Source organism: Dreissena polymorpha, chromosome 15 (assembly GCF_020536995.1).
Source record: "Dreissena polymorpha isolate Duluth1 chromosome 15, UMN_Dpol_1.0, whole genome shotgun sequence".
Classification (NCBI taxonomy): Eukaryota; Metazoa; Mollusca; class Bivalvia; order Myida; family Dreissenidae; genus Dreissena; species Dreissena polymorpha.
Genome location: NC_068369.1, coordinates 45713367 through 45740012, shown reverse-complemented (window position 1 = coordinate 45740012; position 26646 = coordinate 45713367). Strand labels below are relative to the sequence as shown.

The window sequence follows — 26646 nt, the reverse complement described above, 5'->3', positions numbered from 1 at the left end:
TTGAATATGGCATATAAGACAGCTCCTTAGTCCACGTTCAAGCTAAACATAGCTAAAGAAAGCTTTTACACATAATTTATACTAACAATTCATATGTAAATCAGAACAAAACCAAACGTTATTTAATTCATTAATTAATGTACAAATAATGAATAAGGTACAAGTTCCATAGTCATTATTCAATTCGAATAAGTAACCGTTGACTTTGCAACTTTATCATCTTATATTTTTAATATCCAACCTATCTATACACTTTTCTGTAAATGTATGTGCGATACATTTTTGTTTATTTCAGTTAACGTAAATTCACTAAGAAGTAAGCTCTTTATTATGGTCAGTTCTTGTTTGCAGCGTTCATCGTTATATTACACAGTAGTAATGTGTCACAACGCATCAATATAACATAATTGAGCTTATAAAACACAAACAACATTTGAAACCAAAAACAAACTCGAGCGTGATCTTTCGAAATAACATTTTCCGTATAAGGAACTGCGACTTGTTCCTGATTCGCAGACCATAAAGCCCCATAGTTACACCCGAATGATAGAATTCTAGTATAGCGCAGCTTTATATTCTTTCTATTTTTGCTATTTTCAACCAAAGTAATTGTTTACGTTCTTATCTCTTATACAGTTTTTGAACTTTTATCTGAAACATCTTTGGTCAAGACTATCCGATAGCTGAGTACTATACATGATTGAGCTATTTCATTTTATTCTTATACGTATGCAGTAACAAAGGTATATTATTTAGGATGCAAAGCGATTTCAACCTGTCACTATATCAGGTTACAGTGTGCCTATATATTTAGATTTAATAATAACTCATTGAAAACGTCTGAAATCGGCACTTACATTTCACGTTGCGTGCAGCATAACCGTAAACATCAATGCGCCAAACATAGACATTTTTTCCAAGAACACAGGCCCATTAAATAAGGTAATTCTGATATATTTCACATTGTAATAAGAAGCATAAAAAACTGTCTGTGATGCACTATTTGACATTCTTCAGAAACATTTATTTAACAAGTTATTTGAACAAAATCACCACATACCGGTTTGTTCACATCCATTAACGTTCACATGTTAACCCCACAAAGTCACGAGATCCTGATATATTAGAGATCACACCGAAGCAGAAGCCCATGTGCCTCTAGGATTATTGAAAGTTTCGTGAGTAGCCTAATTATTTTTTCTCAAATCAAAAACGTTTGGGTGTTTCATTAATATATATTTGTAAAAGCGTGTTCTCCCTCTTGCAAGGCAAAGGTACATCCGGCGACCTTGAACTTTGGAAAACGAAAACGGGCCGTGGAAATCTACAAAAACGGCGATGGTCTCAATGGTAACTAATCTTACGCCAGGGTGGGCGTAACTGTTGCGCTCTGTATATATACCGAATGCAAATATTTCGGACAACTATGCGCTGTTATTGCGTAGTTTCTTCATAGACTGTTTGCTATTCCAGATAAGCATTTCCTCGGCGTGCAGACCAAATATTATTTGTATGTGTATGTGGTACACGTGAGTTAAATGTAACTTATTTTTAAGTAAATGAATACCAGTTCATTATTCGGCTTGAATCTTAAATAATGAACTGGCTCATTTTCCCTTATTCAAGCGCTAAAAAGGAACGTATTTATTATTATAAAAAACTATATAGCAAACTTTGTATTTTTATCCAAACCACATATACAATCATTTGTATTGATATGTTTTACACCTTAATGTCATGCCATCAATAGTTTAAGTAATAAAAGGCCATTTCCTAATTATCGTCATCATAATAACCGTTTTCAGGATATATTTATCGAATAAAACATTCAGTAGAAATGTAAAAGACTATAACCAAATAACATACCTTCGCTTGAATAACACACACAACCTTTAATCATAATATATCCGAGAGTAAACTTTCGAAATAAAGGCTCCCGAAGAATACATTTTAACGGTTTCCTTATTCAGATACCTTAATTTCGAACGGTTAGATTCGGACAATAGACTTCTAGCATAGCGCAGAATTATATGTGTAATCTTTGGCTATGTCTAATCTTGGCTGTTGCTGTTGTTGGTGTGATTTAATATCTGAATCAGTTCTTTAATCTTTATATGATCTTAACTTTTTGTTAAGAGTACCCGATGGCCGAATACTAGACATTGTTTAGAATTTCATGACTTAAGATGAAATATTTCAACACGTCACCATTAAGGCGATACTTTACCTGAAGCAGCAGCTTATGTAGCTTTAGCAGAATTGAACGCTTATTCGAGACGCCTTAATATATATTTTTATATAACAAATATATGCGCATACGCGCTGCTGTTGTTTGTTTTCTAAATATATAATTTGTAGTCCGGAAACGTGTTTTCTCGCTCATGCGGGCCATCGGTTCATGCGGCGATCGTCAACCTTTGCATACGATTACGGGCCGTGCGGCTTTTCGTTTTGTAGACCCTAAACCCTACAAAACGGCCTTGTCAGTTGTTACAAGCGATACGCAAAAGTTAGCGTGTCGCTCTCTGCATAATTGCAGAACGCCACAATTTAGGACAACGTTGTCGTCAGTACCACGTCACTGATGTCATCATAAAGTCGAGAAAGCACTTGAAGCAGCGGCCCTGTGCTTCTAATAGATTGGAAAGCTGTATCAACATAAATGGGTTTTTTTTTCAATACGAATTCCTAATAGCGTGCGGTGTGTCATGTTGTCAGCCCACCTACCAATATAAACGTTTACTCCTTCGTTCAAGGCAATGGTATATCCGGAAACCATAATCCTTGGCAAACGTAAAAAGAGCGATGGGGACCATGAAAGAGTGTTGATGATGAAAAGTTCTACGCCGAAGTAACCGCATTTGGTTCCTTTCCCCTTACTCAACCGTAAGAATTGAACTGTAAAAACTTAAAATCTTCGTATAAATATATTGCAATAAATATTTGTAATACCCAACCTACTTATACAATGATTTTGTTTGATATAATGTACTCTTTGATTCAATTTATTTCATTTTTAAATCAGAAAATGCCGGCTCCTTATTCGCTTAAAACAAGTAATAATGAAAGTATTTTAAAGTGAGAACGCGGAAGTTTCTTATTCCGCTTGAAAAAGCAGTAAGGAACATTTTACTGTATTCGACCGCGAAAAAAGAACCGGGTGATCATTATGGATAGCTCAGTAGAAATGTATTGCAATTACTATGTTTAATATCCAACCTACATATACAACGTTTTTCATTTATATGTCGTACCCTCTGTAATGTATAACTGTTTAAATAAGAACATGATAGTTGTTTAATCGGCTTGAATAAAGAGTAAGTAATTGATTTCTGTTTCCATATTCAGCCGCAAAAAGGGTAACTGGAGTATAAATTAAATCAAATATTAGAAATGTATAAGATTGCATTTTGTATCGCTATTGTAAAATATTTGTATTAGATCTATTTGATGTGACATTACTATTCGAATCAAAAAATGCCAGTTCGGATTCAACAAAATACCCAATTCAAGCGCGAAGAAAAAAACATGAACATGAAAATTATCTAATACATGAATTAAAGGTTTTCAAGTACTCTGACATATATTTTACGTTTCAATTACATGTATCATTCGAATTTATAGATAACCTATTGGCCAATTAGCTACAGTTACCTTTCCTGATTGAGTACGGAATAGTGAACGTGTTCCTTATTCCTAATGCGTATATCAATTTATGAATAAATAACTATTGGTTCAAGTTTGATTTACATGTACTTGATTTATTATTGGTCTTTAAAAGCTGATATTTCACAAGTTTAGCTTGAATGAGAAACTAGGAACAAGGAATACATCCCTGAGTCCATTTAATATAAATCATTAATAATAAAATGACCGTAATCTGCGCATTACTTGATTGGTAAGGACGACGCCTTAAATGTCATTTTTGAGACCATTTATATTAAGATTATGAGAAATAAGTTTCTGGCATTTTGAGGAACAACGTATAGTTCCTTTACCATATCCATAATTATATTTATGGGCGACAACTTCAAGAAAATATTTTGAGATGTTCTGAAAATAGCACACTGTAACACAATACTATTAATAAGGTTAAAATTTTATTAAATCTTAATTCTCGCAAATTGATGGAAATACACAATTATTTTGAAAACAATCAGTGTCTTATTATTAGTAATTAAAGAGAAATAACTACCTGGCAAATTATTTGAGCGGAACTACCTGACAATAAACGAGTGTTCATACTATATTGTGTTTCAGTTCACAATTTCATCAAATCAATATGAATTGATGAATTCTTCTGCGGGGACATGATTTTATTTCCAAGGTGCAATAAATCTAAATAATATGACAGCGTAAGTAAGTGCCAGTAGATTTCACACTATAAATCCATAAGGATACTAAATAAATATGATTACATCATGACATTTTTGTTCGGAAACGAAAAAGGCTAATAAATTAATTAAGTAAGAGTGCTGAGGCACACTCTGAGTCCACACTTAATACAGCCTTCAGAGCGAAACAACTCCATAAACTTCGAAATACACACACACACACGCACGCACGCACGCACGCATACACACACACACACACACACACACACACACACACACACACACACACACACACACACACACACACACACACACACACACACACACACACACACACACACACACACACACACACACACACACACACACACACACACACACACACACACACACACACACACACACACGCACACACACACACACACACACACACTCACACACTCAGATAATGTCTGATAGCCCACACAGAAACGACGAAAATATCATTCGAGCGGACTATCGGGGAGCATAATAATCAAACGTATGAAAGTGTGAAAAACATGGTCTCTTATATTCTGTTTGATCAAAGCAGTTTTGAAATAAATTGGAATTCTTTGTTTTATCAACAGTCGTGCGTTTTTAATAATATGCTAAACATAGCTGTAAATACAGATAACACTTATTCAGGCTAGTGAAAATTTTTCCTGAATAAATAGAATTTTAGGTAACGGAGTGTTACACACATGACACAATTATGTTCACAGACATATCGGAAAGTTCATGTTCACATAAACTTCCCAAAGATTAAAACGGAAATGTTAAGTCAAAAGCGCCTCCATGTATCATCTTTAAACGCTGTATCGCATACTTCATGTACACGAGAAACATGACAAAGTACCAAAGTTTCGGTGCTTCCAATTTTTGTCCGTTCGTCACTTGATGGTTTCTTGTGCATGTATAGTCATAATATAACTACCATATTTAGCTTTGAGATCAAATAAACGTTTATGGTCTTAAACTATGAACGTTAGAGCGAATACTTTTAAGTGGAGACCTCAGTTTTCGAAGCGGAATATAGCTTACATATTCATATAACTTATTCCTAATCTCCAGACTTAAACGAATGCAACGCTTTATGTGGCTATTCTTACCTCGATTCACTAACGCAACATCTTCCTTGTGGAACATATATTTCTTCCCGCACACGTTTATGCGAAGGTAGCCATCGAACACTTCCACTATTGTACCAACTTTACCGACTGTCTACAAAACAAAATACTGTATTTATATTAAGATCATAGGAGTGTGATACAACCTAGGATAAAAATACAACTTTTAACATTAAAACACATGTAAGAATTAGACACAAATGAGGTAACAATTTGTTATTGTTTTTTTCCAGTGTTTTGATTTCATTTAAATACAAACATATGCTTCATGCATTCGCTAACAAGCGAGGCGTGACGTTTTTCTTGCACAATCTCGGCTGCGATCACACTATTTATATTGAGATTACTACAAGATCGAGTTACCCAAAATAGTTTGCCATTTATACAATTTAAATCGGTATATTCATGATACAATACGCTTGATGTTGCGAAGTTTGTTCCCGCGTTGATCGACTCCGACTGGACACGAATCAGAAAAAAAAACAGCCCTATCGACTTTCAAATTAACGATTCTTTGCGATCGCAACACATCGTAGAAGACCATGTTGTTTTTCTTGCCTTACATCGACTGCGATCGTCGCAATGTTGAATTACGTTAAGATACAAAGTGTCACGCTAATTTGCGATATAATCAAACATTATTGAATTAAAAAGTCCAGATTGACAACTTATTAAAGTTTATAGTGTTACTCGTAGAAATCAAAATTTGCTAATTGATGCAAGTTAAAAGTGTCAATCTTAGACTTTTGACAATCGTTAAAAATGTTCTACGATTAAGCAGAGACGTCGGTTATCTACGTCTAATTGTAAAGGTACCCATTGCGGTAAAAATACCAGTTCCTCAATCGGTTTGAATAACAGACAAAAAAATTGGTTCTATGTTCCTTATTCGGCAGCGTGAAAATGAACTGGATAATTAATAATAAAACACAAAATAGAAATGTGCTCCTTATTCGATTTGAACGAAGAAATTGTTTCATTTTTCATCATTTAGTATAAACAGGAATTGAGTTATCATTAAATAAAACACAGTTGAAATAAATTACACTATTGTGAATATCAAACGTACAAGTACAGAGATTTTTATTGATATATAGGACACTTCGGTTAATTTAAATTATGTTTTTTTAATTAAAAAAATATCAGTTGATCAGTTAAGAATACTGTAGCAACATTCGGGATGTATCAATATGTTTGCGTAAATATTTATTTAATTTGCTCATTTAAAAGCATGTGATAAAAAATCTGAAACTCGTTGTCATATCATACCATATGCCAAAGGCTCGCTTACAAACAAAATTCCTGAACTCGTTTAATTAAATATAGTATGATATGAAAACTCGTGCCAGATCCTATAAATGTATATAAAATAAGTAGAAATTTTATAATTGCACTGTTTTTTATTATAAATACTTTATTCATAATTCTAGAGGTTTAAAGTTTTGCTGATATAAATTTAATTTAATGAAGAATAAAATTTAACAAAGAAAAAAGTAACCCTCAACTGGGCTCGAACCACTGATCCCTGAAGTAATGGTCTCACGCTTTAACCACTCAGCCATCCGTGCTCATACAGTGAGTGATGAATTTTACTCTTTATATAAGCAATCCTCGTAGTGTCACACAATATAACGACAACAACAGAACTCTCTACATTAATCAATCATTTCGCGATGCAACGTTTTATAATTTTCAGGTTTTTAAATCGTCAAAAGATGCAGATAATGGGTATTGTAGAGCATGGTACATGTTCAGTATTACTATTTCCTAACAAATAGCATAACTACAACGAAAATTTGCGAATCTGAAGCAATGTTTTTCAATTTTGTCATGTTACCAAAATGTTGAAAGTCCCTTTAATGTGACGGTTAGTTCGTTGAGCTACGAAGCAGCAATTTCTTTTTTTATTTCAAATAGGACAAGGCAGCTTGTTTTTTTGTCGTTAATTAACTCATCAATTAAATTTCATTTGAATTCCTTTTGATTTACTAGGAAAGGTATTTTTTTCTTTAAAATATATCATATCAGATATGCTCAGCTTGAATAATGGATAAGACACTGTTCAATATGATTTATTCGAATAATGAATAAGAAACTATGCCCAGTGAGACAACTTACTCACGAATGGTGATAACAAGAAATTATATCACAATAGCATCATCGTACTTTCGTTATTAAGTATCTGTGTAGTCGTACTGCCGCGTTATCGTTATCGTAATGCCGATTTATCGTTATCGTAATGTCGCGTTATCGTTATCGTAATGTCGTGATTTCGCCTTATAAATATCACATTTTCAAGTGTCGACTTTATACTCAATCCATGTTTAGGCGATGAAAATACCGGGATCCTGTTGTATATTAATCAAATATCGAGAAGCTGTCAGTTTTATCGAGTTTGATAAATATATAATTATTATCGCACATCTATGCATCATACACGGCATACAGCGCAACACCGACTGTTGTGCGTATAAAGTGCGAAATTATTTCTCCGTGTGTATTTTTTTTCATCTTTTAATATTCATAAGGAGTATGTTAATGACATTATGAACATTGACGTGTACGTTTCTTATCATTATTTAATGTACTCATTACATACAAACATTTTTGAGCAATTCACGATATCATCGTTTCATGACATGCGCATACATTTAAACATAAGGGCATTGTATATTAGTTACGAAGTTTGAATAAGTTGTTGTATCACTACATTCGTAAATTAGTTTTAAAACTGTAGCATCACTAACAATATCTTTCTGAGCCACAAGAGTCCATAAGGATTGCCTTAACAGCCTTTAAACAGAAACATCGGCTTAGTTATGAGGTAAATGAGACTTAAATTAATGTTTATGGGATTAATATGCTACTTCCGATGTAAAGCTAGTAAATTACTATATATTCGAAACCGAAAAAACTAATGTTGATATACGAATGTTTTCCAAGCCATCTCCAAAATATATAAAACCCATGATAACAAAGCAAATTAATATAGATAATCTGTATCAAGGACATAAAAAAGTTTTGGGACTGTTTATGTGTGTTTAAGATGAATGTGACAAGGAGAAAATGCAAAACGGAAAATAAATGTTCTTTTTTAGAGTTAATTTTATATTTTATTTCATGTAGTTATAGTGGATATAATGTAATAATAACATTGTCTCGAAATCAAAGACATACATAACAGCAATATCCATCAGATTAGGATTTAGAGAAAACTATCCAAGCTTTTTGTTATTAAGCTCCACTGAGAAAAATACAATTTTAAATAAAATAACACATATCTGCAACATGCTAATTTTATTTGATTAAATATATAATGTTCAGAGATGAAAAAAAAATCAAAAGGAAATTAACACACACAGCCGAAAGTATATTTTCTATATTGTTCATTTATTAAAAAAATATATATTGCAGAGGTCTTCAATTTGTCAACGTAAAGCAAACCGTCCGCTAACAATGTAGGACTGACAACGTACATGCATTATATCATTTTGTCGTTAGGCCATTATGAATAACAATAGAGAGTTCGTTTCTCTCAAATAACGATCATGTGTTTTCACTGAATTTAATCGATGGGCAACTATTTTATAATTATTAGTAAATTAAACACTACCTCTGTTTAAAACAACACATATAAGTGGCACGGACACAGCAAAGAATAACATAGTCTAGTACAATGCACTATTACGACCGTAACAATTCCAATTTTGAGTCATTCTTTAAATAACACATTTCTTAACGTACCGTCATATCATAGGGGTAAGACGACGCCGCGGTCGGAAGGATCCTCACCAGGTCACCTCGAGCTAAATCGTGAGGGGTGTCAACTGCTTTGCACTCAATAGCATTGGTAATACCATCTTTATTTAACTCATCTGGGATGAAAGTCCTCCTGAAATAATATATGAATGGTGAAACTTCATGCTAAATATATCATCGATCCAGCAAGACGACTCCGGAAGGATCATCACAAGATCCCCAGTTATAACAGCGGGAGGAATTTGATTTGCTTTGCTCTCAAGAGCATTGGTATATTTAGTAACATCGTCAGGAGTGAATGTCCTCCTGAAATAATATATGAATGGTGACATTTTATGCTAAAACGTGTCAGTAATTTACCCTGCACAGCATATGTATGCATGATTTGCTTAGGGAATTCGTTTTTGTGTGTGTTTGTTTGATTGTTTCATATTTAATATTATTTTAAGTGTATATCTATTAACGAGTTCTTAGTGCACATACTTTGCTACATAGATGGCGGTGGGAAGTAGACGTAGGAATATTTTCCCTATCTCATAGAGATGTATGTGGTCCACGGGGAATCGAATCCGCTATCCTTATTATTTAGTCCAGCGCTCCACCAACTGAGGTAGCCGAAGCGGAAGAATGTAATTCAATAAACTGTTTGAGATTGACGCTGTTTATTTATTGAATTATAAAACTTACAAAGAGTTTATCAACATTTTTTAAACATTTAAACTAGGCGAGCAGTGCGTGTACCTGTCTCCATTGGCGTCTACGACAAAAAAGTTACTACTGCCATCTACGCCAAAAGACGCACTGGTCAATTCCTAAAATTAAGAAAGAAAACTAAAAAATATCATATGACAATATATTTATATGTTGAAAGATCCAATGTTAATAAATTAAATGATCCTGTCTCAAGTGTAATAAAATAATAAATACGCTTTAGTAAGTTAGACATAAATATCAAATATCTATGCAATTAGGTACACTTCTGATTCAAAACGTATACGCCACATAGCATACGCCATGATTATTTTGTTTCAAATATAATGCAAGCATGTGAAATGTAATAACGCAACAAATGGTTTCATTATTTAATTCATTTTATATTAAAATTTCACCTTTAAAGGTAAATAAGAACAATCGCCAAATTATTTTCAGAAATAATCAGGTTTAAAAAATATATCAGACTCATTAATAAATAACCAAGTTTATTTTAAATTACTATTTAAACCAAATGAAGCTTCGGCAAAAATCGCTTTAAAAAACCTTCAGGATGGCACGTGGTCCATTATTTATCACTAGGTGCAACTTGCCAAATAGTTCGACACAGCACGAAAGAACAAGACACAACCCTTAAGTACGCAACAATTAAAAACTAATGATGGATCGTCGTCATGGAAAAAATCAATGCAATCATAAAAGGCTACTTGATAGCTATGATGGACCACGTGCGCGTATCAGCGAAAAAGTCCGAGAGCTTCAGACAAATGTCCAATGCCTCCAGAATTTGCCTGTGTGGGCCATGGCACGCCATATCCAGGTTGTACTCTTTTGTTACCATACTTTAAACGAGTAACAACTGCATAATTTACCAACATTTATTTAAGTAAGTACACTGAATGTTTGAACAACTTATCTCTATTTGAAAGTACGCAAAAATGAGATTACAGAACGTGACTTCGTATGCGCACGGAGCCTTAAAGGATAACAAATAAATACAAAATAATGTTACAGCGCTAATATAATTCGGAAACGAAATAATTTAGTAAATTGCAAAGGGGCATATCATTGTGTTCCCCCTAAATATAAATGTGTATTAAATCAATGGATATTACCTCTTTTCGAGCATATATGTTACACGCTGTATTGCTATTTTAATGAAATAATGGGATAAAAAAAATTGTCGATATATATACCGCCGCAACCGTCGATATTTCCCGGTAATTAAAGGGTTATATATATCCGGAAAACACGCTTTTCGCGACTGTGACATTACGTTTCATTCACGCACTCGCGATATAACGACTGATGCCTGTGGTGCGTGCTAACGAATACGTCACTTGCGATTAATACATACATATGTTGCGGTGTTGTAATCGGAATCAAATGTTCCATTAATATGATGTTAATTAATTTAATTAAGTAACTTATCGGTTAATACTTAAATAAAATTACATCGGCCAACTTAACATGATATCTTTTTTTAAGATGATATCTACCCTGGCAAAGATGGACTCTTCTAAATATTGTTGAACACGTGTGTTTATTGCGCACATGTATAGTTCATGTGAGCGCGTGTTAGCTACGGCATAATCATTTTTTGTTTTTAACCCCTGCGCGCGTGTTAAATAATATAATTATAATGTCAGGCAAATTTACAAGCGTGAAGCGTTATTATAAAAATAATCTAATCGACAACGTATTTTCCCTATAGGCATAGCATGTATAACAAAATTCTGATTATGCTGTGTAATTAAATGGAGGGTACCAACGGACGCGCGCGACATTCCTGTATTGTATCACTGTTTGTAATTAGAAATCATAATGACCGTGACAAGCGTTTCTAACATTCTCTAGGTACTAATGTAAATTCTTAGAATTTTGTTTTTATTCAAATACAAGTATTTCACAACATACTGCGTTATCTCAATTCTGTATTTTTGCTAGACCGACGGTGCGACGATCTCTAGTTTGTATAAATTTGAATGAATAAAGTGGCGATATTGACGAGAATTTATGATTTTATTTTTAGGTGTATCTTACTCTGAAATCCGTGTAAGCCTGGCGGATGATCGTTAAGACATCCTTAGCATCGCCTCTTATAACAGCCTCTACAAGCTTGCCATTCTCATCTGAAGGCTTGTAAATCTCGAAGTGTGTCTTCAATAGGCCAATGAAACGCTCTAAAAAAGGGCGTATCTAGTAAGACATTACATTCTCAGGTAACAAATATGATTGCAAATAAAATACCAGTGGGTATGGCAAGCGGTTCGACGCGTAATCCCAAGAAACAAGGTTTCTCATGAGAACCTAGGTTCTCAGAATGAGAACCTATGTTCTCGCTTGAAGATTGCACATGGCTTCAAGAATACAAGTTTTCAAATGAGAACCTAGGTTTTCATGAGAACCTAGGTTCTTATTTGAAAATTTAGGTTCAAATGAGAACCTAGGTTCTCATGAAAAACCTAGTTTCTTGGGATTATGCGTCGAACTGCTTGCCATATCCGCGATTTTCATTTGGGAACCATAGGTTCTCATGAGAAACTAGATTTATGAAAACCCAAGAAACCAGGTTTCTCATGAGAAACTAGGTTTTCATGAGAACCTATGTTCTTATTTGAAAACCTTAGTTTACGCTTTAGAACTCTAGGTTCTCATGAGAAACTAGGTTTTTCACGAGAACCTAGGTTCTCATAGACACATAAAACTTAGGTTCTCATGAGAACCTAGGTTCTCATTCAAAGAACTTAAGTTCTTGTTTGGCATCCTAGGTTTTCACAAGAACCTAGGTTCTCATTTGAAAACCTAGGTTGTCATGAGAACCTAGGTTCTCATTCTGAGAACCTAGGTTCTCATGAGAAACCTTATTTCTTGGGATTATGCGTCGAACCGCTTGTCATAAGTTGGCTCTAAAATTGACGGTTAAGTTCACTGAAGTTAACTCTTCATTCATGAAAACATACATCTAAGCCTATATTAACATTGAAGCAAATTCTTAATACAAAAGGCATACATTTGATTCCCAAGGTACCATCAATTCAGAGCGGCAAGTTCTGGTTGTTGTGTCTAATATTATAGAACGATTTTTTAATGTAAACGAGTGCAAAATAAACCAAAACTGTGTTATTGATCGGCACTCAAATTAACAGTATGTAGTTAAAATATTACTTCAATACCATACCCTATATTTTCACGTCAACGCTGCTTTCGGTTTTAATAATCCTCTAACTTGACTTCTTTCATTTCCTGGTTAATCCATTAGTTATTAAATTAAATAAATTTAAAACTTCATTATTTATGACCGTACTATTTATCGAAAACAAGTTGTAGAATGACACCAAATGTTGTTTATTGCGAATCTTAATGGCGCCGTTTTTCATTCGTCACTAGCAAAATGACATCATATATTGGCGCGAATGGAAACGAAATGGTGCTAGATTAAAATAAACCGACACTTAAACAAGTATCAAACGCAAGCGTACAGAAGTCTGTTACGGAATTTTGATTGTGAACATTACAGCTTCTATAGTCTTTTGTTATCGTTATACAAATATAATAACCTTTTTCTGTATTGCATCGCTGTATGAAATTTCTACACAATCATGAGTAAACCTCAGATGCAAATTTATATATAAATATATTCGCGTGAGACTATTCAAAACGGTGGTAAGCTGGTCGCATTGCGGACTCATTTCCATTATCCGGTAACATTCTCGGCACAGTAAAAACAACATAAGGCGTAAAAAAGCTAATAATCAAATCATGAAATTATCGTGAATGTTCCATTGCTGTTGAAAATGAATATTTATTTTAATTAGTGTGTTCACGAATATTTAACCACAAACATGTAGAAGCTTTAGGAGAAATGAAAATATGAGTGTCGTGAAAATCTATTAAAGTTTTGGGATATATCGGATTGACACGAAACTGTTAAGGACAGACGGACGGGCGGATGAGCTTACTAACAGTTTAACGGACGAAGATCATTAAGAAAGGAAAATATATTTTGTTTACTTGTCCAAATTGACAGTTTTTGCCAATTCTATGTTTTCTTCATTTTTAGATTTGAAAAATATGTCGAAGCTATGCATGGATTGGAAACACTTTTTCTTTGTGTCAGTTGTCTCTAAGGTCTTTTTTCATGATCTCGTTGTGATGGGTGTCAAAAAAGTACAAAGATGAGGTAATTATCACGCCTATTATTGTTTTACTTGTGTCGCGATATGACCTGTTAAATGGCACCTATTCGATGCCTCTCATCAATGGCTAACCTTTCAATGGCCAAAACAGTGATGGTCACATTTCCCGCATGCAGACTCGAATGAATAAATCCTAACATCGCATTCGCTTATGACAGAGATATTTCACGAAATATAAGCTTTCTGTTTCTTTTAAGATAAATAGGTTAATATTATAACTGTGTTTACTGTTAGAACAAAATCAAGTTATGAGCGTGACATCGGATGCCCATGTTTAATTTAAAGGAATTAAGTGATCGTTTTTGCGTTTACATCTAAAATGAGGCGATAACTATTTTTGAAGGTGGAACAAGAAGGAATAAATAGCCCATGACCCATGACTATCATGCCTCTATCAGAATATATAGGGTTAGGTTTATGTCAAAATTCTAAAGATAGCAACAGAGTATGACGAGTCATGTATCTGCTTAGTGCTTTGCGGTTAAGAGTGTGTTTTTTTAAATTGTTTAAACCAATAATGCATTCTTAATTATTGAATACTTTGAATAGTATATGTTTGATGAAAAAAATATTTGTCCACGAAATAGTATTAACAATAACCACTCATATTAGTGTACTAAGTGGATAACCATATAAGAAGCGAACGGCCAAACTCGCTCTCAAGATGAACAAAGTGGGGAAGCGAAGTCGCGAATACTAGATGTAATGGCTCCGAAATATTATTATATGGGACTTAAATATATGATTCGCGTTATGCGAAATTTGATATTATACCATACGCGGCCAGCGTAGCTCCATACCATCCCGCGCATCCGTGACTTAATGACGGACAGGGTAGCTCCTTGCCAGGCTGCGCGCCTGCTGGTCTCAAATGGCATGAGGCCTTTTTTGCATACCATACACAATTCAAAACGAAATATTTGAAGTGCATACTCTTCAAAAAGAAATGTTTTAGTTGTATTACTCCATTTGATTTTGAAAAAAGCACGGCAATACTGTGTACCAATTTTTATAAGATAGTTTAATTAGAATATGCATTTAAAATAATAACTGTATATATACGGTTAAGTCAAAAACATATAAATTGAATTATAATTAGTAAAATACTTAAAACCAACAAGCGCCCATTTACAATGTTATCTCATTCGCGTTTTAGTTTGGTGTGTTACTCTAATCAAGTCTATAAGTGAAACTGTTGTTTGGATGATACATGTGCCAACAATCTTGTTTTATAGATGTTTCTTTTGCTTTAATTGTATTAAACATATTTGTAACAGAGAAGATCTTATTGTTATTTTTCTTTTGAACATATTGATTCACTTTGATTTCCAAAGAGATATTCAGTTGCGCTAGTATGAATATTTTACTATTGTTGAGTGATGCTTCACTACTTGTCCACTAAAACGCCGTGTTTAAGACAAATCGAATGTGTGAAGGCATTTGTCGAAGTGCCGCCCAGAAACAAAGGGAACGAATTTACATAGACAAAATAAATATGAATTCTTTTGCTTCTTATTTCATGATCAAACGGCAAACATTTGAAGAAATATACATTTTACGACCTTTTTACATTTAAACAACGTTCAACTATGGTCAGAAAACCGTCAGCTCATCATGAGCAGTACGTTATGATCGAATTGAGCCCCTCTGCAGGCACTATCATAGCTGTTTGTGTCTAGTAATGTTTGCCAAACTAAGTATTGAATTATATGAACGCCAACTAGATACGGATTATAATAAAACTTGAAAAATATGTTGTTATATTAATTTCTAGAGCCTGTGATGAAGTTATACGTACACTTTTATTTATTCGCTTGCTTAAATAATTTTGTAAATTTTAATCCTAAAAGAGAATTCAACACTTATGTGTAGGTTAACTATTACAGTACATGCGCTTACATAAAGAAAGTTAGCATCATCGTTTTCCGCGAAAATGAATTAAGCAGACGACCATTTGTTAAGTTAACATATTTAAAAGGTACGAGTAAATCTTTAAAAAAACACGTCCGCTTAAGAATTAACAAGCGTTCATGTTTAGTACAAAACGTAGCGATAGCGTGAAATAATCTGAAGTTATATGGCAGTACATGCAGATGTTTGAAATTTATGAAGCGGACTTTTGAAATGGATTATAATATTGACAGTTAAAAGACAAGCAATTGACACCTTTGCCTGGTGATTAAAGGCACTGATCTGAAATGCTTCCCACTCCTCGTTCTGTAAACATTATCAATGTATTTAAATAAAGTACGACACAAGGTTGTAATTACCTCCCGTAAACAACGTGACTGCTTCCTGCTTGTACCACCTACAATCATCATACACTTGGATCTTCAGTGTATTATCATTCTCATCCACCTGCACTATGTAACCAATTTCACCAATGGTCTGAAACATAACATAACTGTACGAGTAAAGTTGATCTAACGTCTTAGCTGTAAAGACATTTTACGATAGTTGTTGTCATTTTAAATAAACATTTGCATTACTGTATAAATATATCATCGGGAAGCGAAATTTACCAGTTTACTCTCGTAGTCACTAGTAGATTGTACCACAGTTCTTTTTTGTTTTATTATAGCACGTACATTAATCTTCATTCTACTGGATTTATACTGAGTTCGTAAATTGCTATATTGTACTAACATTTCCAATAAAACAATCGCAATATTAGAAACGCAAATATTGGTAATTTGAGATTATAATTTAAGCAAATAAGTAATTAAGCAGCTTGAATTTCGTAATAATGTAAATACATTTAATTATTTACATACATACTTTACACAAGTTATTTTCTGTTGTATTCTAACACGTACATAAATCTTCATAAAACTAGACTTGTACGGAGATCGTTCATTGCTATCATGTACTAATATTTGCAGTAAAACAATTCGAAAGATTAGAAACAAAAACAAAAATTTAATTCGATATAATAATTTTAGCAAATCAGTAATCAAACAGATGTTTAATTCGTAAGATTGATCATCTTGCTCGACAAACAAGCACAGCTTGACGCCGAACTTGATTATCTTCATAAACTAGTCAAATAAATGTGCAACAACATGTAACTTGATATGGTATTAAATGTTATTAGACAATGCGATCATCTTTATATGATGGAAACCGGAAGATCCCCTAAGTGTTAGTTTACCAAAAGAAACACATTAATTTAGCAAAGAACAATAATGTCGATATTCCTAAAAAATATATTTGTATTCCACTCTTCCCTTCATTGCGTCTAATCAAGATATGAACACATGCAAGATTATCTTCAATAAAAAATAACACAACGCTCCATAAGAAATAATAACAAAAACGCTAATTCTTTGTCACTGTTTCATGCATTTTGTTATTTTATTGTTTTTGTAATGTCCACATAAATATGATGTTTGATTTCAATCGCTTCTATATTAATATAAATAAAAAATAAAATAATTATATGATATATATGTATATATATATGTGTGTAAGTTATGCTTCTTGTACTTGCTTTCAAAGCTGTCCATTTCCATGAACATGTTAGTTAAATACATTTTATTATTTTCCACGTAAAAAGCACTTGATGGTGAGACAAAGAGAGAGTGAAGGAGAGTGTGCTGCGTAAAAATAATGCATTGTCGTTTGGCAGAAGCTCAATCGGTAGGACGGGCACAACTGGTTCTCACCTGCTACTAAACTCTCACTTCTGGTTCCAGGACCTTAACCCATGCACACCCTTGTAACCGCCTCTTCTGGTGGGCAAAACGGAGTTTGTGTTATTGCATGTTTCTAACGAAAAGCTGCAAGTTCTTGAAGAGGAGACGAGCGCCGCGAGGATTTACTCAATCCATCTGAACAGAAATAGCAACAAAGGGACCATTCTTAGGAAAATGTAATGTGACAAAACTACAAGCGTACGGATAGATCCAAGAACTGACGCAAGAGCTGAAGCGCTACCGAACAGACATCAAAGGACTAGCGTAGCGAGGTAAGGTGGCTGGGCTTCGGAGAAACATCAACAGTCAAAAAGCTCAAACTATTGTTCAGCGGGAAGTATTCTAAACATCGCACGGGTTTGCTTTAATCGTTATTAAAGAGGTAATCAACAGCGTCATCAATTGAAACAGAGTCTTCAGCAGGCTTATCTTGGTCCGTACCTGAGCGAGAACTCACAACAGCACCATCCTCCAGCTCTACGCTGAAAATCAGACTATGTAGACGAGGGGATCGAACAGTTTTATAAAGTGTCAGAGCGAATCATAGAGCAAAGCAGAGTCAGAGTAAATGTCAAAAGCAAAGACATCCTCATTGTCCTCGGTGATTAGAACGCAAGGTTGAACCATATGCCTACAAAGACTGGTCAGGGACAGTATGTAAAATTGGTATAGAAAATACCAATACAAGAAGGCTGATACTTCTTTAGTTCAGTAGAACCCGCCAAACAAACTGTCCAGAACAGCAAACTGGTATGCTCCAAACGGGCAAGTACACATCAAGATCAATTTCTTAGGGTTCTAGAACAAAATCGACAAGGCAATCACAAGAACGTTTCCTGGCACAGACATCGGTAGCAACCATAACTTACTGCAGCCCAGATCAAACTGAAGTTTAACTTAAAGAACAGGTGCATCACCAAGAACACTCGGATCGGATTTGAGAAACTGAATGATCCAGATATAACAGAGTCCTTTCAAGAACAGATAGGTAACAGGTCTGCAGCCCTGAACATACTAGACAATTATATCGACATCAACAACATCAATAAAGTCATGCTGTCATCGGCCGCAGACGTTCTTGATAGAGAGAAGGAATTAAACAACGGTGATGACCGAGATCATTGACATCTGCGACAAAAAAAGAGAGCTCAGGCATTATAAGTACACCAGCCTGGATCTAGGACAGAATAGCAGAAAACGGAGAGATAAGGATGACGATACAAGAGTCAAAGAAGTATTGGATTGAGGGGCAATATATCAGCATTATAAGAGATGACCACAGGCAGCAGTAATAAGTCCGTCAGCACCCTCAAGATCCTCAAGAAGACCAGTCTGCCCAATGTCATGGCTATGCCAGACACTGAAGATAATCTATTAATCGAGATTTCCGCAGTACACATGCACATTAACAGGTGCACGGAATAATGCTACCCGCTTCAACCAGATCTCAGTCACCTTCAGAACGATACTATACCACAAGCGGAGTACACCATTCCGTCCATACTAAAGGCAGAGGTGGAGGAGGCAGTGCAAAGTCTGAATGTCGAAAAATCAACGGTAGTAAACAACGTCTCTACCGAGCTGATCGAGCACAGTCAAGGGGCAACGACTTCTGTAATGACGGCATTATTGCAGAAGATCTGGGAAGAAAAGAAGTGACCCAACAAGTGCACTCAGTCTCTAATCATTCCCCTACAAAAAGCGCAACCTTAAGCTGCACGAGAAGTACCGTTCGTTCTAACAGCAGCATCAGCCATCATAGCAAAGTCAGGTTGTGAATCATCTTCAACCGACTGAAAACTAAAATCCGATATACGGACAGACGGAAAGACGGATAAACAGCGGACAAAGCAAACTACGGTTTCGATAGATACACGTTCCAAATCAGTGATAAACGTCGATATCTTGCTTTAAATTTTAAATCTGTAAGGGAATTATGCAATTTAGTATTTTTATATAGCGTCGTTGATCTGACACTATGAAAAACAGTTAATACATGTGTTCAGTTTACCTATATACCCATACCATAACAACACTTTGCAAAGACTACGCTGACCAAAAATTGACTTACACTTGACTTACACAGGTGATACGCTGAGATATCTTGGACGTTGGAATTATGGATTTCACACAAAAAACAACATATTGAAATGCTTATTTGACTGTTTAACTAAATATGTATCAAATTATCCTGATGATACAACGTTTAAGAGTTTCGATTCTGAACTTTGTAATGTTTCATACTACATTCCAAGAAATCTTGTATGCATCAGTAATACGGTGAAATAATCATTGTTTAAATAGTTAAACAAGAACAATGCATGTCGAAAAAATCGCAAGTCTGATATATCGAAGCTGACTGAACCCTCCTTACACTTTGCATATGTCAATTGTTAAGCTTGATTTTTCAAACAAGTGTATTGATCTTAATTTCGTTTAAGACCCAATCCCAAGAAAGCGCGGATGGACACGGCAGTCACGGATCATCCCGGAACTCCACCCTCCCGCCCACTTATCAAGATCCGGGACAATTCGGGACGATCTGTGAACTTTTAAGGATTTTGAGCGTCGACTGTCTTTAATAGATTATCACCCCGTTGACAACACGGCATCCACACGGACGAACATGGCATCAACACGCTATCAACACGGGCCCCACACGGACTGTCCCGGCAGAGCAGCGCTCTATTACATACAAAGACGGCACAAACAAGGATTGCACCGGATAAATACGGACCAACACGGCCTTTAAACGGAACGTCCCGGACCTTTACGACAACGAAACGGACAAACACGGTAGCGATACGGAGAAAACAAGACCTGTCCCGGACGGATAATAACTTGTATAAAAGCAGGTTGATTTTCTGTAATCCCATTATTCTGCAATCGGATCTCGAAGATGTAATATCGAACGCTCTTGTGTGCACAATGTCATGAGAATTATTTTTATATAACACTTTCTTGCATAACATAGTCAGTGTATAGTCATAACACATAACACAATCTTGCACATATTATTAACAAATGATACTCACTTCTTTTTTTTTCATAAAAAGTAAGTCAACATAATATTGCTCAACTCGACTAATGACATTAGGTGTCAATATAATATTTCGTTACAATGTTCATATACTGTCGTAATGAGCTGAAGCGGCCCGAAGCTATTCGCATTTGTTTTGTGATGCCTTTGTGGTTGAGTTCGAAGAAAGCTTCATCACCCGATCTATGAGCGGGTTGTCGTTTCGCAATTGTCCTGTTATGATATTGCGATCGTATGACAATTTTAACTTACGAGATAATTTTGTAATCTTAATAAGTAGACGAACTAGCTCGCCATGCTCGTCAAATATATACGGCGCTTGAAATGCCAATGAAATTAATTAAGTACTGAAAATTTATAATCATATGATATGAACTTAAACAATTATGTATCTTCGAACAATAAATCGTATCGTAAATGTGTACTACGATGTTTATTGAAACGGTCCCCTGGTCAGCGACACTTACACGCTCATTTCCATAGCGCTGTCTCAGATTCTGTATGCAGATGCAAGACAGCACAATGGACGTCATCGTCTCTGGAGGCTGCACCTTTACAGTGTCTAGATATCGAAAGCAAAGCGCAAGAATCCCGAACGCGTTTCTATAATACGTCGCCTGTTTTAATATGACCATCCGTCATAATTATTAATATTCCGTCTTCCTCCGTGATACTCCGTATTTTAAACGTGTTTACACTACGAAAGTCCTTGTAAGCATCCTTTCTATCAGACATAGTCCGTGTTATTCGGCGTTCTAAAATGATAGTCTGTGTATCCACCGTGTTTTCGCCGTGTTTGTCCGTGCGTGCACCGTCTTCATCATTAGCAGCTCCGTGCTGATCCGTGATGGGCGCGATAAAATCAATTAGTATCGGCGTGTTCCGTGTTACCGACGCGAAGAATCGAAGTAATTTCCGGATTAATGTTGGTTATCGCTGCAATAACGAACGGTTTATCGTTCTGATGGTTGTTTGGTTCTTACACATCAGAAATCATAATCTTCCGTTATTAGCGCCATATTCCACACTTAGTCGAAAAATATTTCTGAATTTTAACACAACCCGGAAGATAAGTGTGGGTAATTATGCAACAAACCATGGGCGGATCTAAATGTTGTGAAAGTAGTTCCGGAAATTCCAATAAATAATGTCGTAAAATACAACTGCATAAACGAGCGATCTAGCAAACTGTTTAACAAAATAGTTAATGTATCATATAATAGCAGTAATATAACATTAGTTTAATAATGTATACATATATATAAGCTTACATACATATTAAAGTTTGATTAATTCGGCAATTATTTTGTTTTATTTATTACCATTATAACATTACTATGTTTGACAATCCATATGAAAACACTTGGATTATTTGCTCGATGTTAATTTATAAAGCCGAAGTCATCAAGAATTATTTAGATGTTTTGCTGTCACGGACAATATGGCTGAAACGGAACCCGAAAACAAATCGAATTCGCGGGTCGAAAAATTACCCGCATATCAGGCTTAATGCTTTTGTTCAACGATACCGGGACATATCAAAAATTAACATAAGGCAATATAAGGGTTTATTTGTTCTAAATATGTAGATAGATCAAAAGAAAGTGCAGTCAAAATGTATTTTCGATCATTTTTGCATTTTTTATATTCCAAATTAAGAGAATACACGCACCAAACGCATGTAGGTCGATGTATGGTATTGAGAAAAATGGAAAAAACATAATAACAACCAAATGGCGAATTTCTGAAGCGAAACCTGTCTGCAAAATCTATATCGGCTTCAAACTTGAAACGGCATTTAAAGCGAAAAAAAGTGATGAAGTCCCTTGCCTCCAAGCGAGAGTAAGAAAAGCTTTATTTTAGGTTCATAACTTGCAACATTTTTGTGTTTGTTATTGTTCTTACCAGTAAATGATGTTAAAAGAATGACCTTAGTGCCGTACACTACTAAAAAAGATGTTCAACAACATGGTGTAAACGTCATAAATTGTAGCATGATCCAGTGACTCGAAGTTCTACGTTTTTTTTTAATTTGACCCGCCAATCTGACCAGAAGAAATTGTTGGACGCGTTCGAGCCCTAACCGTTACGCGTTTGTGTATCTTTTAATCGTGGCAAAAAAGGCGATGTATATATTAAAATAGTTTTCGTATTATTTAGACAAGTTATATAAATTCGCGATAAAATCTAAATTATTTACGACTGTGTGTTGGTTATTGCGGCATAAACCAACGATTTGTCGTTCCGATGCTATCTCCCTCAAACATATGAACATAATATCCTCAATTCATGTCAAAACACTTGCTCTTGTGTACATTACTCGTATATCTGTTTTAATTAATCAATGTTGTTGAGTGTTTTTCAAATGTTAACTCACCCCCTTTTGCTTGTCTTCCAAAATCTCCGGTTTATTTCTGATCTGCACCAAGTCGCCAACAGCAAAGCGAGGAGAACTTGAATTGCCATGAACATCACCAGATCAAGGGCTAGTCGTTGTGTTACCGTCACTTTCAACATTAACTTTGGTCAATGAAGCTGGGTTCAACGTCCACCTCAATAAAATAAGTTCATAGAACGTTTTAAATTGTTTGTGACAATAAAGCAATGGCCACAATGTCATTATCACAATGAAAGTGAACATAAATATAAAATATCAACAACGCTATACTCAGCATAGTCATCAACAACTACTGTATCTCATTTTTTTTATCATTTTTACAAAAAAGCAATAATATCAAAGGCAACTTAAAATCTAACGTCTACGATAATATGTTTTTCATTTATTTAAACAATACGTAAATTGCGCTATGCTTGCATTATTATATATTTATTTGGTGCGAAGTTTATAAGGTGAGTATTTCAATTTATAGCATTCATTTAATAGATTTGCTAGTTGCGAGTATTTCAATAATGAATGCCTTTCAACTGCAAAATAATATCGTACGAAATACAAAAATTACGCCGTAATAAAACGTAATGTAAATAAATTCAATAAAACGTTATGGAAATCAATATACTTATACCGAAAAAAGAGTACCTCAAATACACCAACTATAGGCATGACAACGTGCAATGTCATTTCGACATCATATGAATTTTGAAGAAGTTGTTTTGAAATATTGTAAACTTTATGATATACGTTTCCTGATTGTCCTCATTAGTGCAAACAAATAAATAGTTTTTATCACATTCAAAGTAAAAGAAGAAAGTAATACAATTAAATTATATTTACAGTGGCAGTTAAAAAGTAAAATAACTATAAAAAAAACACTATTTTTTATTTAAATCTTTTTATTCTTAGCATTGTTGTTGTTCGTTTTTCATTAACGGAAAGGGATTTTAAATTATAGTAGATAAGAAATATATCTTTAAACCATACATATATATACGGATTTTGCATTAACTATTATAACACAGTTTTAAAAAGTTTAAACCATGTTTAAAACCTTATATACATTCTGGAAAGTATGGGTAATGTTCATGAACTTAATTGTACGGATGGTCTCACCCGTTTGCTGATTTAAGTGGGACAATTGCCAAATACCGTCTAAAGCCATGGTCATAACCGTGTTCGCGCGACATGACGTTAAACTTGCGTTAGGAGTTTTATCAAAAACGTGTATCTTACGTACAACTCTAGTTTGATTTTTCCTTAATCGCAGACTTGTCGGTTCGGACTCAACTGACATTATCAACATCTCTTAAGACGGCCAATACCTAGACAAGCGCGAAGATTATAATTAAGAAGCGGGGATTGGGCAATGCGGACGTTAAACAAGACGTGTTTGAGTGCGCCCATTATCTGAAACGGAACCACTGATTGGCTTATTTCTAGCAGTACTCACAGGATATACCGCATGTACACAAACCAGCACGACCATGCCGCTTTAATATTGCTGATAGAGAGGTTGGATTCTCGTCTTCAGTCAAAAGAAAAGCATGTATCCAAACTTGATATAGAACAAAACAAACTTGATCTTGTCTAAGTGGATGTGCATGCATGGCGATGAGAAAATGCATCCATGAACTTACGTCTGAACGAAATCGAAGCAATCTGTCAGTCATTGAGTGATATTGAGGACGAGTTCCATTCACACAAAATAAATACAAATAAAAACATCAAAAACACGGTCGGAACTCAAACTCAAAACTGATAAAATCGTGCAGCAAATATCAACATTCGAAAATGTAAATACAATGATCCAAGTTAATTTAACTAAACTATTGTGGCGTAGCATTATGGCCAATCTTATTTGCGTTAGAGTACTAGAAAACACAGCGAGTAATACCGAGGTATACGACTATTGTGAAACAATTTTGCGACGATATCTTACAGAACGAATAGAAAACGATATGTCTATTAACAATTATGATAACATACACATCAATAACCTCCGCAAGTGTACATAGGATTAATGGTGGCTTTAACTAAAAACATCTACCCCGCCCGATAGTAGCAAAATTTGAAAAATACAGTGATCGTGAAAAGATTCTAAGAGCGGGTATCCTTCTTAATCAAAATAAGTCAGACTGTAACATCAAAAGGTCAGGTTGTAACATAAATGAACGGTTTCCACCAGAGATAGAGAAACGCCGACGACGATTACTGCCAATCATGAAACAGTACATAGGTGATCCTATAAATGCGCTTAAGTTCCACATAGTGCATAATAACCAGAACATACACAAGGTGTACAATTTTGACACAGGGTCGATGAGGCACCAAAGCCATGATCGTTAACAGCTCACAACTAGCCATATTTACAACCTGACCTAAGCTCATATCACCTGCGTCATGGAAAAAACAAGCGAAAGTGGCTTTTGATTTTCGCAATAAAACCATAGTAGAAATTCTGAACAGTGACAAAGTAAAAACGCCGCAAAGGCGCAGACCACTGATTTAACGTTCGCCCCAATCCTCTCTGGACGAAATATAACTTAAAAGGCTTCAGGGGCAATATTGTGATTCATCGTCTTTCACCGCCCCTGCATAGCAGCCCGAGATCCTCCAGCAACTCGACCCAAGCGAAACGCAATGTTCCCAGCTTAACTCAACCGTGCAAAAGGACGCACAGGGAGAGAACCAATCTTCTTTACAGTTAGTCGTTGTGTGAGATGAATAAAATTTATCACGTTAAATGTTTTCGGACTGAGATCAAAACAAATGTGTCCACAGTTTTAGTCATTTCTATGCAGTTTTGACTTTATTGGTTTGCAGAAAACAAAACTGACGATAATGATGATTTAGAAAAAAATGGGTTTTAAATTGCACTTTTAAAGCAGAAAACCGTTATATGTACATAAATCAGGTGGAATTTCTCTCGCCGTCAAACATTAAATTATAACCGTAATTACTCTATGTAATAGACACTCTAAGTTTTCGGACACATCTTAATTAGCAAAAATAATTATTTTTTGTGACTCTTAATTTTCGGACACACAAGTTTTCGTCCATAATTAATGTCTCTAAGTTTTCTGACAGTATATATTACAGCGCTATTTTACCAAATTTTGTTCTTAATTTCGATATCTAATGACACTTCGATCATGGGATTTTACAACCAGATTAACATCATAAAACCAGGCAGGTGCATGCCTGAGGGCAACGGAACATTACATTTGCGTTATTGGGTAAATAACCTTGTAAACCGGTACAAAACAATGGGTTCGCCCGATAGCATTTGAATTGATGCCGTGTTAAGGAAGCAATGTGTTTAATGTTACCGGGTATATATTTTTGTGCGATATAATTTCAATAGA

General features: G+C 34.9%; 1 protein-coding gene and 1 long non-coding RNA gene across 2 annotated transcripts in view; both read right to left on the bottom strand.

Annotated features, from left to right (window-relative positions):
• LOC127859723 (uncharacterized) overlaps nt 1–26646 on the bottom strand; it is a 248848-nt gene that overhangs the window by 144947 nt on the left and 77255 nt on the right. The window lies entirely within an intron of this gene.
• Nucleotides 9240–12097, bottom strand: LOC127859429 (uncharacterized). Its single transcript, XR_008039383.1, has 3 exons — nt 11996–12097; nt 9983–10053; nt 9240–9374 (listed from the first exon to the last, which is right to left on the bottom strand). It is a non-coding gene; the product is annotated as an uncharacterized LOC127859429 (long non-coding RNA).